Here is a 12,292-nt window from a genome sequence, read left to right as displayed (position 1 = left end):
TATATATATATATATATGCATCTTCTGTGGTACGTACAATTTATCAACGTTTCAACGATTGTCCGAACACTGCTGTACACCTTCTGTGATTGAGCGATTCAACGCGTACGTTCCCTTCTTTTATAGGAACGAGTTTATTAGTAGCCTTACCTCTTATTGCTTTGCACGATTTATCGAATTATTTTGGAGCACGCGTTAAAATTGATAATTACGTGGAAGCGAGGAGAAAGGAAATAAGAATAATAATAATTTAGAATAATTTACAACATACTAAGAATGATTTTGTTGTATGTCTCAATTGCCACTGTTTAGAATACTTTGTTATATTTAGAACGTATCGTAAGTGGCAAAGATAAGCTTCACGTGACATGATACCTTTGTGTACAATCTCTAAAGCTGTAACAGTAAAAAATTCAATTAAAATGTCTGATTTCATTACCTACAATAATGCGATGGAAAACAATACGATTAAAACGCCCAATAAAATTGTGAAAGAATGAATGATTGAGCGAATGAATTAATAGAAATCACAATTTTATATCTGGGAATGAATGGTAATTAAAATATTTAATCATTTCTTTTTCTTCTTCTTCTTCTTCTTCTTCTTCTTCTTCTTCTTTTTCGTTTATCACGTCGAATATCGGTTATTATATGGAAATTTTAAGTTTTCTTTCTCTCTCTAATTCCATATACCATTATAATTCTGGATTAATTCATATTTCATAATATCCTTAAAGATATATTCTTCTATTTCATTGATCGTTATCGATACTGGAATATTTTTAGAAGATAAAGTTAGTGCTCAAATTTTCAGTCAAGGATTTTATTTACTTCTTTTTTATTATTAAAATTTATTGCCATCTTTTAAATACCAATTTTGCAAAATTTTAAATTGTCCACAAATATTATTCTTCTTCACTATTCATCGTGTTGAATTCCTAGATAAAACTGTGCGTAAAATAAAAATATCGACAGTATACCAAAACTTTATTAATTTATTAACTTCACCTCGTAAAAAAATTTTTTTATTGCATTTATTTATCTTCTTTAGAACGTATTTACGACAAATTGAGAATACAAATTGTTTTATTTAACTGATACACTTCTTGTAAAGTAAATTTACAATGAACAATGAATATAAATTGCTCGAAATCTTGAAAAATCTAGCAAAGCTAATTGCAACTTCCACCAAGTCCACGAAAACGTTTAAATTCGATTTTCATTACTTTATATTTCACTCTCTTTCCACTCTGAACCACGTTTCAGATAGTAAAATAAAAAAAGGGTTAACAGGGTGTTTTGTTCGATCTCTAATCAAGAAAATTGAGAACTTTCCGAAGATTGGTCTAACACGTTGATTTAAAAAGAGATTAAAAAATCTTTGATAAGACTTTTTCTAAACGAATGCTATAGATTTCTCAGTGGTACGAATCGAATCGAAGTAAATTTTATCGACGATCACTTTTTCTTCTTTCTTTCTCTCTCATCGATTCCACCGCGGTTGAAATATTTCACGCAACTTTCTTCGATTCGTGGAAAAATGAAATTTTGATTAAAGATACTTTTTTTTTTTTTTTTGGTAATGTGCGATTTTTTACTTTGTGATTTTTCTTTTTCATGAAATTCGATCGTGCAACAGAGCCTTTCATTTTTTCTAAACATATTGTAAAAGTGTTACTTATGTTAACAACGAGAAAAGATATTAAAAGGTTTACGGTTAGAAGAATTGTCGAAGAATCGATAGAATTCTTCGTAACATAGAACGTAATTAACAGAAATATATGACTGTTTTAATAGTGTCCCTATTACACCTTTCAATTACTTTATACTGATCATTGATATTATATCTCGGTAATTATAGATGTTCATTTTTATTATCGGATTTAAACTTTCAATATCGCGTTTACGATGTCGTGAAACGTATATATGAAAAATTGATACATGAGATATCATTTCAAAGAATAGAAACTGTTTGTCTCCAATAACTAATTGAAAATTGTCATCGAAGAAATTTAAAGACGTAATATTGATAAATATTTTGAAATAAGAAATTGAATAATAATAATATATATATGTGCTTACTGTAAGAATAATGTTAATTAATTCAACTTTTATTAATTATGTATTTTGATTATATTTTTACAATATAAAGAGGTTAAAATTTTTTTCAAAAATTTAAATACAATTGAAATTTATAAAGCTTGCCTTAATATACTGTTTCGTTTTATTTAAAAATTAATCAAATTGGATTAATCGATCGTTTATGAATCGTGATAATCGAGGGAAAATTTTGTTGAAAATGTAAAAAATTTACTTGCATGAAACGAAAATTAACGCAATTCAAATTTTATACGCACCGTTTCCTGAATCGTTGATTCAGAAACGAATACCGGAGAAATGTCTGTTTCGCGGCACGAACACAAATTCCAATTATGCGTATATACAAATGTCTGCTATTCCATCTATATGATTAACTAAAACGTTCAGTTGAATTGCGCGTGTAAACACAGGCCATATAATTTTTCAAGTCTAGAAAAGATATTCTCGGTTACAATTTATTATCTAATTATTTTATGTTAAAAATTTGCATTGCTTATAAATTGCAAATAATTACATTCTAAACATAACGGATTATACCGTTATTCTTCCCCCCTTTTTTTTTATCAAAGCAATTTTCATTTTCATAAAAAACGATCGATGATAACGCGTCATTTACGTTACACGATATTACATTATTTTCTTAAATTCTTGGCATAAAAATCGTCGCCCCAAATTCTGATAAAGTCTAATAAAGTGACACGGTCTACATTTCTATAAACGAGCCATATCTTTTGCGATTTTATTTTAGCGTTAATTTCTCGAAATTAATTCTTTTTTCTTTTCTGTTCAATTAAATTGAAGATTTATTCAACTCGCCGTAAAATATAATCGGAATAGGGAAGCGAGTTTTATTGAATTTGACGAAAGGTATCAATTTGAATAACATTTGACTCGACCACGTATGTTCTACAATCAACCAGCTCTTAAAATACAAAGGGATTGTTATTTTATTCAAAATATCGAGCCCTTCCGTTTTAATGCTCGTAACCAACTGGGCATTGTTGTACACAGCATGAAAGTGTAATTTCGAGACACCGGTGAGAATGAAATTATATAAACCGAAAATGATTTGCATTTTGATCATTGAATAAATACGCGGAATCTGAATAATTCCTATATACATATGTTTCAAGAAAACCAACGCGTTATCAAATCCGGGAAACACTTTAGAGGAATTAAAAAGAAAAAAAAAACATTTTGGATCGAAAAGAATTAATATCTTTCTTCTTATCAATTATAAATAAATTTATACGAAGAAAGAGAAAGAGAAATTATTATAAAAGAATATTCGTTACATTCGTTTCGATGATTTCTATTATCGCAATAATCTTATCATTTACATAAAACTAAATTATTTTCTCCTTGCAATTGACCTTCAGTGATCTTGATTAACCTTGAACCATTACACGCGTCTTAAAATGCTCGGTAAATGGTGATAAAAATGTATGATTCAATTTAAAAAAAGAAAAACAAAGTTGACCTTCATGCGACCTCTATCAACAAATTATCATTATAGTTTTCTTAACGCTGAGAAGAGCCAAATTGATTGTTCAATTCTAATTCATTTTTTGAACTTCTCCTCTCGACGAATATCAAGAATATTTCTCATCCTATCGAAAAATCGTTGCGAAAGTTGTTACACACATACACACACATTAATTTTCTACACAGCGTCCTGTTTAAAAAATTGTTGCTGCGTAAACGACATGGTTGTCGAATGGCTCGTTTATTTCCTCGTTTGTAAATTCAATTTCGAGCACGGGCCACGCGAATTCTGCCTACCCTCCTCCTATGCGTCCGTAATATGCGCGCATTGTGCGGCTGCGATTCACGGGTAGAAAATTTAGGATCCGCTTCAAAATTTTTTCCCTCCCAGGTATCGTTGTGCAAACGGCCGCCCGTTGTGCCGCCGCGGCGTGTAAACCCCCTCGACGCTAATTTAATTTAATTAAAAAAACCTCATTCCTCCCCCCGAGCACGCGGCACGTAACGAAAAATCGCGCTTCAACGATCTGGAGTTTCAAGAATTCAAAAAAAAAAAAAAAAAAAAAGAAAAATGTTGCAAATAATTATGTGAACTGTGAATTATAATTTTGGAAAATTGGAAAATTGGTATTGTATTCTTTAAATTTTAAACGATTAACATTGTTAAAAATTTATTGTTCGAATATGAAATACACATTTTTTTTAGAATTAGTTTAGAATTAGATTATATCGAGTATATATTATAAATGGAATAATCACAAGGATAATTTTTGAGAATTTTGTTAAGCAACAGTTGAAAAGGTAGGAGAGAGAATTATTATATTGAATTTCTAAGGATAGGAATGATTACGAATGTTTGACAATTCGAATTTTTGACGATCGTGGCCCGCTTGGAATTTAGTTTGAAAGATTCGATTGATTCATTTCGCGCGCATCTCGTTACGAACTGTAATTGGCAATTAAGAACGGTTAACAAATGTTCTACGGTTTTTCTCATTGTCGAAAATATAGCATATGGTGTCGTTGTTGGGTCGACCTCGTTTCTAAAAAAAATAACATATCTTTATATCTTTACATAGATTTAGTAAACGAGTTTCGACAAATATAGGCGAAAATAATTGGTAATCGAAATATATTAGAAAATGTTGAAATAATATGCGGCAAATATTTGCGACGAGAAAGTTGAATTTTTAATAATAATATAATGGATAGATTTTATCTGGGGAGAAAAGTGAACTCTGGAAATTAAATATCGCCAATTATTTGGAAACAAAGTAATATAAAGTTAACGAATTTAAGCGTTTTACACTTTGGAAATTAGGTTCATCGCTTGAAAGCTCTGTGTCGGTTTATTGGTCACCAGTTTCGAAACTTTACGTATATGTTTTTCCAATACGACTGTTTCGTGAATTTACTTTCGCGCTGAAGCGAACTTGGGATCAATAAAATGCATTAGTTACTTATTTGCTCTTGGAAACTTTGTCGGTTTGTTTGCACATGGAAATTGTATATCAGTCATTTTGCAGTAGTGATTTTTAGCAACATCGCAGTCATATAGGAGGCATACAGCCTTGAAATTTTTTTTAATTCTTTTTTTCATCCAGGAAAATTTCAATTAAATTATCTGTTCATTCTCGACGATGATTTTATTTTACTCTTTTTTTTTTCGAATTTCGCACGAGATTTCAATAGAAGAGACTCTGAAAAAGAAATGTCTATTACTTAAAAGTAGATACCTAGAATCTCACTTGAAAAATTTTTAAAAAGGTTTCGAGATTCTTTTTTTTTTTTCGCGGTTAAAGGAATAATCTTTTATGATTTCGCTTGAAATTTAAATTGAAAAACTTTTGGAAGAGAAATGTTCATTATTTAAAAAGATGATCGTCCACAATTTTCTCGATTTTCTCGAAAAAGAGAAGAAAGGAAATAAATGTATCTTGAGAATTCGTTTCACTTATACGCAATTTCCCTTGAAATTTTTATTCAAAGAGTTTTGGAAAAATTTTGAATTGCAAAAAAACGTATATATAAGCATTCGTATTTCTTTTATGATTATTTAAAAATAGCAATTTCCTGGAAATTTTTCTTTGATTTTCAATTAAAAGAAATTTTGAAAAAGAATTATCGATTATTTAAAACTATAATTTACTAAAATTTCACTTAAAATTTTAAAAGATATATGAATTTTCCTTTTCTTTTAAATTTTAATTAAAAATAGCTTACAGAAGAAATGTTCTTTATTTAAAAAAATAATCTTCCAGAATTTTGCTTGAAATTTCATCTGAGAAAAATTTTGAAAGAAGAGAGATTCTTAATTTCATTAAACAGATATGATCCACTCAAAACACACCGTCCAAATCTTTTAATTCTGACGACCATTCGATTTCCAGATATCAGATTTGAGAAGAACAAGAAACGAGTCAGCAAGAATTAGGTCCATGGATTATGAGAGTTGATTAAACGCGGTAACTTTCTGCCCACAATTTTCTGCTCGACTCTGGACAAAGTTAGATGTCCTGATATTTCGAAGTTCGCCGACATATGCCAATTTTAAGTGCGTTATATTACACGAAACCACAGAAATCGTATCGTTTCAAATGATATTCATATAGTTTAAAGGAAAGCGCAGAAAATAATGCATTTTTTTTTGTATTTTCTTAATATTTAAAAACACAGAACTTTGCTTATTAGAATATAATTTCTAATTTATTATTTATTATTTGATAGAACTATTTATTTCTTTGTGAAATAGAGAAGAATTAGATAGAAGAATTCAATATTGTACAATTGAATAACGTTACACTTAGTTAAAAAAAAAAAAAGTGATATCATTGAATTCTTTCTTAAATTAAATTCCACCAGATTTTTGTTCACCTATTATTATCTCGTCCGTATTTTCAAACGATCCTTGGATCTCTGTGTATCAATCTCGTCGAGTAAAAAAAATCACAGAGAGGAAAATTTTAATTTCCTCCCCAAATAATCCTTCGATAATAATACAAACCTAATAATTCTAATTCAACAAACAAAAATTTTCAATAAAACTTCATTCCAAATTCATTCCATTTCACCTCACATTCAACACATTTCTCCTATACCTTTCAACAATTTAAAAGAAAAAGAAGAAGAAAAAGAAAATTGGACAAAGAACGATCCACGTAAATTACGCAACAAAAAGATCGAAATGGTCTCGAAAACAGCAAGGCAGAGATCGTCATCGAATCGTCCCTTTTTCCGATCGACCTATCAGATACGTGCTCGCGTAACATCGCATTCAACGATATTCACACAGGCAGATATCCGTGAAAGTAAGACCGATCAAGAAGGGATGATCCGATGATTCTTTCCTCGATCAAGACTCTTAGAAAAGGAGATGATAGGATACGTAGCCGGTCATCGTGGAAATCGCGATGCGCAGAGGAAAATACGATAGTACAAGCATACATGTTTAAAGCCGGGAAACTGGGTCGCGTCTCGTTCTCTGTTCTTCCCTCATTCGCGGGCACGTTTCCTAGATTTTTTCCTCCACCCCTCCCTCCCTCTCCCCGCCATCGCGATGACCTCGTTGCGCGCGGACTTTCGATAATTAAATGTTTAAATTGAAATGCGGCGGAAACGATTTCGCGCCGATAGAAAATCGTACGATTATTTTCCATCCTACTCTCTCTCTCTTTCTCCCTCTCTCTCTCAACGAGCGATCGCGTCTTTTTTCTCCTTTTCGCGCGTATCGCACGAGGAATGAAACAAATACAATAGTTCTTTTTCCTCCATTTTGTTTTTCATCTGTAGAATTAATCCTTGGACTCTGACGTTACTTTAACTTTTGTTAGAACGATCTCCCTCAATCTTCGTCCTCTCTCCCTCACGAAATTTAGAATTATTCCTCCGAATCGGTAAGAAATAAGCAAATCTTGCCATTAGAGATGGCTGGGTATCCAATGGGTAAAAGTATACCGAAGAAACGCGTGACCTGAATGGACTGTGTATGGAAATAACATGGTTGGCTGGAGCACTGTGGCCCGGGTATCGAGAGCTCGTATTATTTATTTATCGACTCTCATCGTTCTTGCAAACGACCGGGTACTACTACTACTACTACTACTAGGATGCAGTCGAGTGCATCTAGGACGGCCGCATCTAGGACGTTTCCTTTGTAAATTAATGGGGAGAGAGGGGAGAGGGGAAGGATAGTTTTAGCAGTCTATAGATAAGCCGGGCGAAATGGTAAAAAATTATGTCGAGAGGTAACCATTTTGTATGCGACCTCTGGTGGCTGATGCTTTCATTAGAGCCACTATTGCTGGCCTGTCGCATAATTAATTGAAGTAGGTTGCTACTTTTTCACGAGGGAACTTTTTTTTTTCCTTTCCTACGGCGTCCGCGATTTATTCTTCTATCCTTTTCTTTTTCCTTTTTCTTTTTGTTTGTTTGTTTGTTCGCATGGGTGGAGGAGTCATCGTTCTTGGCTACGTGTGACCACAAAACAACAAGAAAAAAAAAAGGTTTTGAATCGCTTTGTCTCCTTGATATCTCACGTACACAGTTATTGGGTTTTCTTCTTTGTCCGTCGACTTTTATGGTAGATTTAATTCGTAGCTTGTGTTCAGCTATGAATCAGTGATCAAAGGCTAATGAATTTCGACTTGTGGGTAAGAGGAAAATCTGAAGATCTCTTACCACGAATTATGTTAAGTCGATTTATGACCCTCTTTTTATTCCCCTTATATCGTCATTTGTCCACCAATTCGACCTTCGTGTAATTCTATTCGCAGGAATTAGTTAATGCACTTTATTCGAGTTATTTTTATACAATTAAATATTTTATCGTTCCGACACGTGGTATTGTATTTTATCACATTACCAATTATCTAAATTGAACGATGTGAATGATATAAAACGAATTTACAATAATATTGTAAGCATACGTATCGTATTTCCGTGACAGGATATGAACAATTAAATGTTTTTTTTTAATGAAACAATTGTTTTCAGTGTCGGTTCACTTCCATGAATATCATTTTATTTAATGCGTTGCAACATTATACAGATAGACCGTTTAACCTTGGTAAATCTTTGAAAGAAAACACAGTTGTGAAATGTAAATTTATTTTATTCTATAAATATTATTTTAGATATTACACAATGTTAATATATTCGTGGGATATTTTTATATTTTTTGTCGTATAAAAATTGGAACCGAGCTTGTTTATTAAATTACAAATAATTTAAAATCCAGATAAAAACTAGAGACAGAGCGAAATTATATTGTGATAGAGACAAAGTGATTTCCATCTCGCTTCTTCTAAAGCTCAATTTTTGTATATAAATTTTACGAATATTGTATATAAAAGAATTAAAAGTTAAGAATGTTTTTAAAATAAGTAATGTATTTGATAAATCTTACATTTCAAGACAATTCAAAAGAAAATAAAAAATTAACATCTGCAAGTAAAATAAGTTGGAAATACACACAAGGAGTGTATACAACAATAATTGAAATCGTAGAAACTCGAAACTCGTGAGTCGAGATTAAATTAGGTTTGAAATAAATAACATTTAAATAATAACATTCAAGAAATTAATTAAGAACTAAGAAGCACGATAATTCATTTTACAAAAGAGATTTTTTAGATTTGCATAAACTTTGGTTCTTATGTTTAATGCAAGCATAAAAACTGTATCCTGTCGGAGAAGATTTCTAACGTTTTAAAAGTATCAAAGCTTACCTTCGTCAAGGTATTATGTCTGGCGTTGGTATTAGTGCGTCATTAGGCCACTGATGGCGGGACTGTCAGTATGTTCTTTCTCTCTCAAAAAAGGAAAGAGAAAGAAAGAAAGAGCTCAAGATTGTAAGACATTGGAATATCGAGCATTCTGGAGAAATGTTACAAGTCTATAATCTTGATTGTGTGGAAGAAATAGAATAGAAAATGAAATAGAAGTGTTATATAAATTGGAATCGAGTGTTCGAATGAAAATTCGACAAATTATTCGGATTAGAAATATTATTTATCGAAATTAGTACTTAAATGCTTCAGTTGTAACGGATAAAATTATCTCTCTAAATAATTTGTTAATAAATTATATTATGTTAGAAAATGGAAAGTTTGGGTAGATATATAATATTATTTATCGAAATTACTACTTAAATGCTTCACTTGTAACGAATAAAATTATCTCTCTAAATAATTTGTTAATAAATTATATAATGTTAAAAAATGGAAAGTTTGGGTAGATATTAAAAAATGATCACAACAAATTTTGAACAATTTAAGAGTTTAGTGAATTAAATTCACGATAAATTAAACAATATTGAAATTAGAATAAATTTAACGATTCGAAAATTATCGAAATATTCGTGGAACAATTGATGATGATGATGAAAACGAATTTTTTATGTACTTTATTACCTGTTTTTAATTTATTATTTTTATCTTATCTCTATCCCTCTAATACAATTACAGAAGATTCATCAAATTTCATTTTTTCATCTGTTCCAGGTAAGAGGTTACAGAAAATTTCTCTCTCGATTATATATCTCGATTTCTTCGTCCAAGAGTACAATACCAACCGTTTTCCTTGGTCGAAACTCGTTCCTTCTTACGGTAAGTCGATCGTATTCGTATTAATGGGAAAAGTTTAAGCCGTTCTCGGTGCAACGTAATACCGTATAATGATTATATTAGAGAATTGCGACCAACTGTCCCGTCAAGGCAAACGCCATTACCCTGTTGACCTTAATATCCTGCTTATGATAGCGGTTTATGCAGGGACAACGTGTATCACGATACGCGATTGATTTATTATATTTCGCGATGATTTGTTTCTGACAGAAGTATATTTTTTTCCGTACAGCAATTTTTTTTCCTCCTAAGATTGGACACCGAGATTGTAACACTTGTTCTCCAAATGGCACGGAATCGAGTTCTGTAAATAATTCTACAGAAATGCAAATAATATTAATATTTGATGATACGCGATATAGAAAGTGAATATTCTTTGTTTTAGTTGATGAAATCATTCTTAAATTTTACCCGTGTATTTTTGAAGTAATTATAATTTTTTTATTTCGTTATATTAATAAATTTATATCTTTTTATTATCCAAGCATAATACTTGCAGTAAATTTTGTGTGTGGCAAAGCGGAAAAATATTTCTCGAAAATAAACGAAATAAAGTGATTCCCTCTTGTTGCACATATATTATTATTTTTTTAAATTTTATCAAGCGTGAAATATCACGTACGCGATTGAATGTCTATTTTTTTTTTTCTTTTTTTTACTAAAAGGAAAAGGAAGTTATCATTCATCGACCGTTTTTCACCATATTCAAAATTTTATCGACAATGAAATTTACAATTTTATTACTTTACCTTTTTTTCGTTTCAGAAATTATATTTTTGTGTTCATTTTTTTTTTTCTTTTTTTTTTTTTTTTCAATTTTTATCTATAAACTTGGGCATGAATCTACATATCCATAAATTTGGCACCGGTTTTAAATATTGAAAAATTGATTTTTCAAACGTAATTTCGAGAGCAAGGAAAAATATATACGAAATATATATATATATTCGAAACAAATAATTGGAAAACAAATTTTGATACTTCTCACGAATTATTATTATTATTATTATTATGAAAATGAATAAAAATAATGAGACTCCTGAGATTTTAAAAATTGAAAAATTATTGTGATAAAATTACCATTAACTAATTCCTCAGTTGTAATTAATTGAAGTTCATGTTAAACGAAGCGAGACGGAAATAGTGACTGCTCAATTGTTCACACAATTGCTTTTTTTCCAATTGTAGTTTTAGTATATAGTTATTACTGAAAATGTCAATCGAAATCGTAACCAATGCCAAGACAGATCATTGAGATTTTCTCATTGAAATTTGACTTCCTTGAATTCTATATTCCTATCTCGTTTATCTTGGAATTGTTTTATGCACAACGAACGGAAATATTATTCCTTGGGAAGACGTTTGCGAAAGCGTATCACTAATTACAATACTTGCATTAATATTTCATGCGTTATTAATTAGATGAATACGGGTCGATGTGCATGTGCTTCTATGATATATATATATTTTTTTTATCATCTATCACAAGTCACTTTTTCCTAGTATATTATATTCATGAAATTTACAATAGTTATAATCCAGTGTAGAAAAATTAGGTCGAAACTCATTGGATAATTTCCTTTTTTCGCGATTCATGATTTTTTTCATTTTCAAACTCATTTTTTCATCAAGTTAGAAATTTCATTTTGCATAGAAGTTGCATCTGATTACGTTCTCTCATATTTCCCTTTTCGACGGTACACCTAATTATGAATATTGCACATTTTTTTCTCGAACGAAACAGTAGATATCAAAGCTTTAATTAAGCCGTGCATAACGAATAATTTTACCATAATAAAAAATTCGGTATTTCAAGAATAATGAGATAAAAATAAATTTGATAATTGATAGGGATATAAGAAAAAATAGAGAAGAATTTAGGAATTGATCGGTAAGATTTTTCATTTTGCTATTTTTAAATCGTAAAGCAATAATGTTGTAAAAATAACGCAATGTTGAAATCTCTTCGTAATTTTACCATTTATCGAAACATTAATCGTTAAAATATGTATTTTCGTGTAGCGGTTATTCGTAACAAAACATTTACAATCGTGGAAACGATTTCTCTCGTATTTTTCCCATGT

At 30.4% G+C, this 12,292-nt stretch overlaps 2 protein-coding genes across 8 annotated transcripts in view; one reads left to right on the top strand and one right to left on the bottom strand.

Annotated features, from left to right (window-relative positions):
• The window catches only part of LOC102674730 (multiple inositol polyphosphate phosphatase 1-like), a 3,596-nt gene extending 3,300 nt beyond the window's left edge, over nt 1-296 (bottom strand). For both annotated transcript variants that reach the window (XM_006611458.2, XM_031508503.1), the window contains exon 1: nt 38-296. The gene's annotated coding sequence lies outside the window, so the exon portion shown is untranslated. The remainder of the gene's footprint in view (nt 1-37) is intronic.
• LOC102675086 (furin-like protease 1) overlaps nt 1-12,292 on the top strand; it is a 306,104-nt gene that overhangs the window by 89,594 nt on the left and 204,218 nt on the right. The window lies entirely within an intron of this gene.

Source organism: Apis dorsata, unplaced genomic scaffold (assembly GCF_000469605.1).
Source record: "Apis dorsata unplaced genomic scaffold, Apis dorsata 1.3 scaffold_88, whole genome shotgun sequence".
NCBI lineage: Eukaryota > Metazoa > Arthropoda > Insecta > Hymenoptera > Apidae > Apis > Apis dorsata.
The sequence above is the reverse complement of the archived record's forward strand: the minus strand, read 5'-3'. Positions and strand labels throughout refer to the sequence as shown.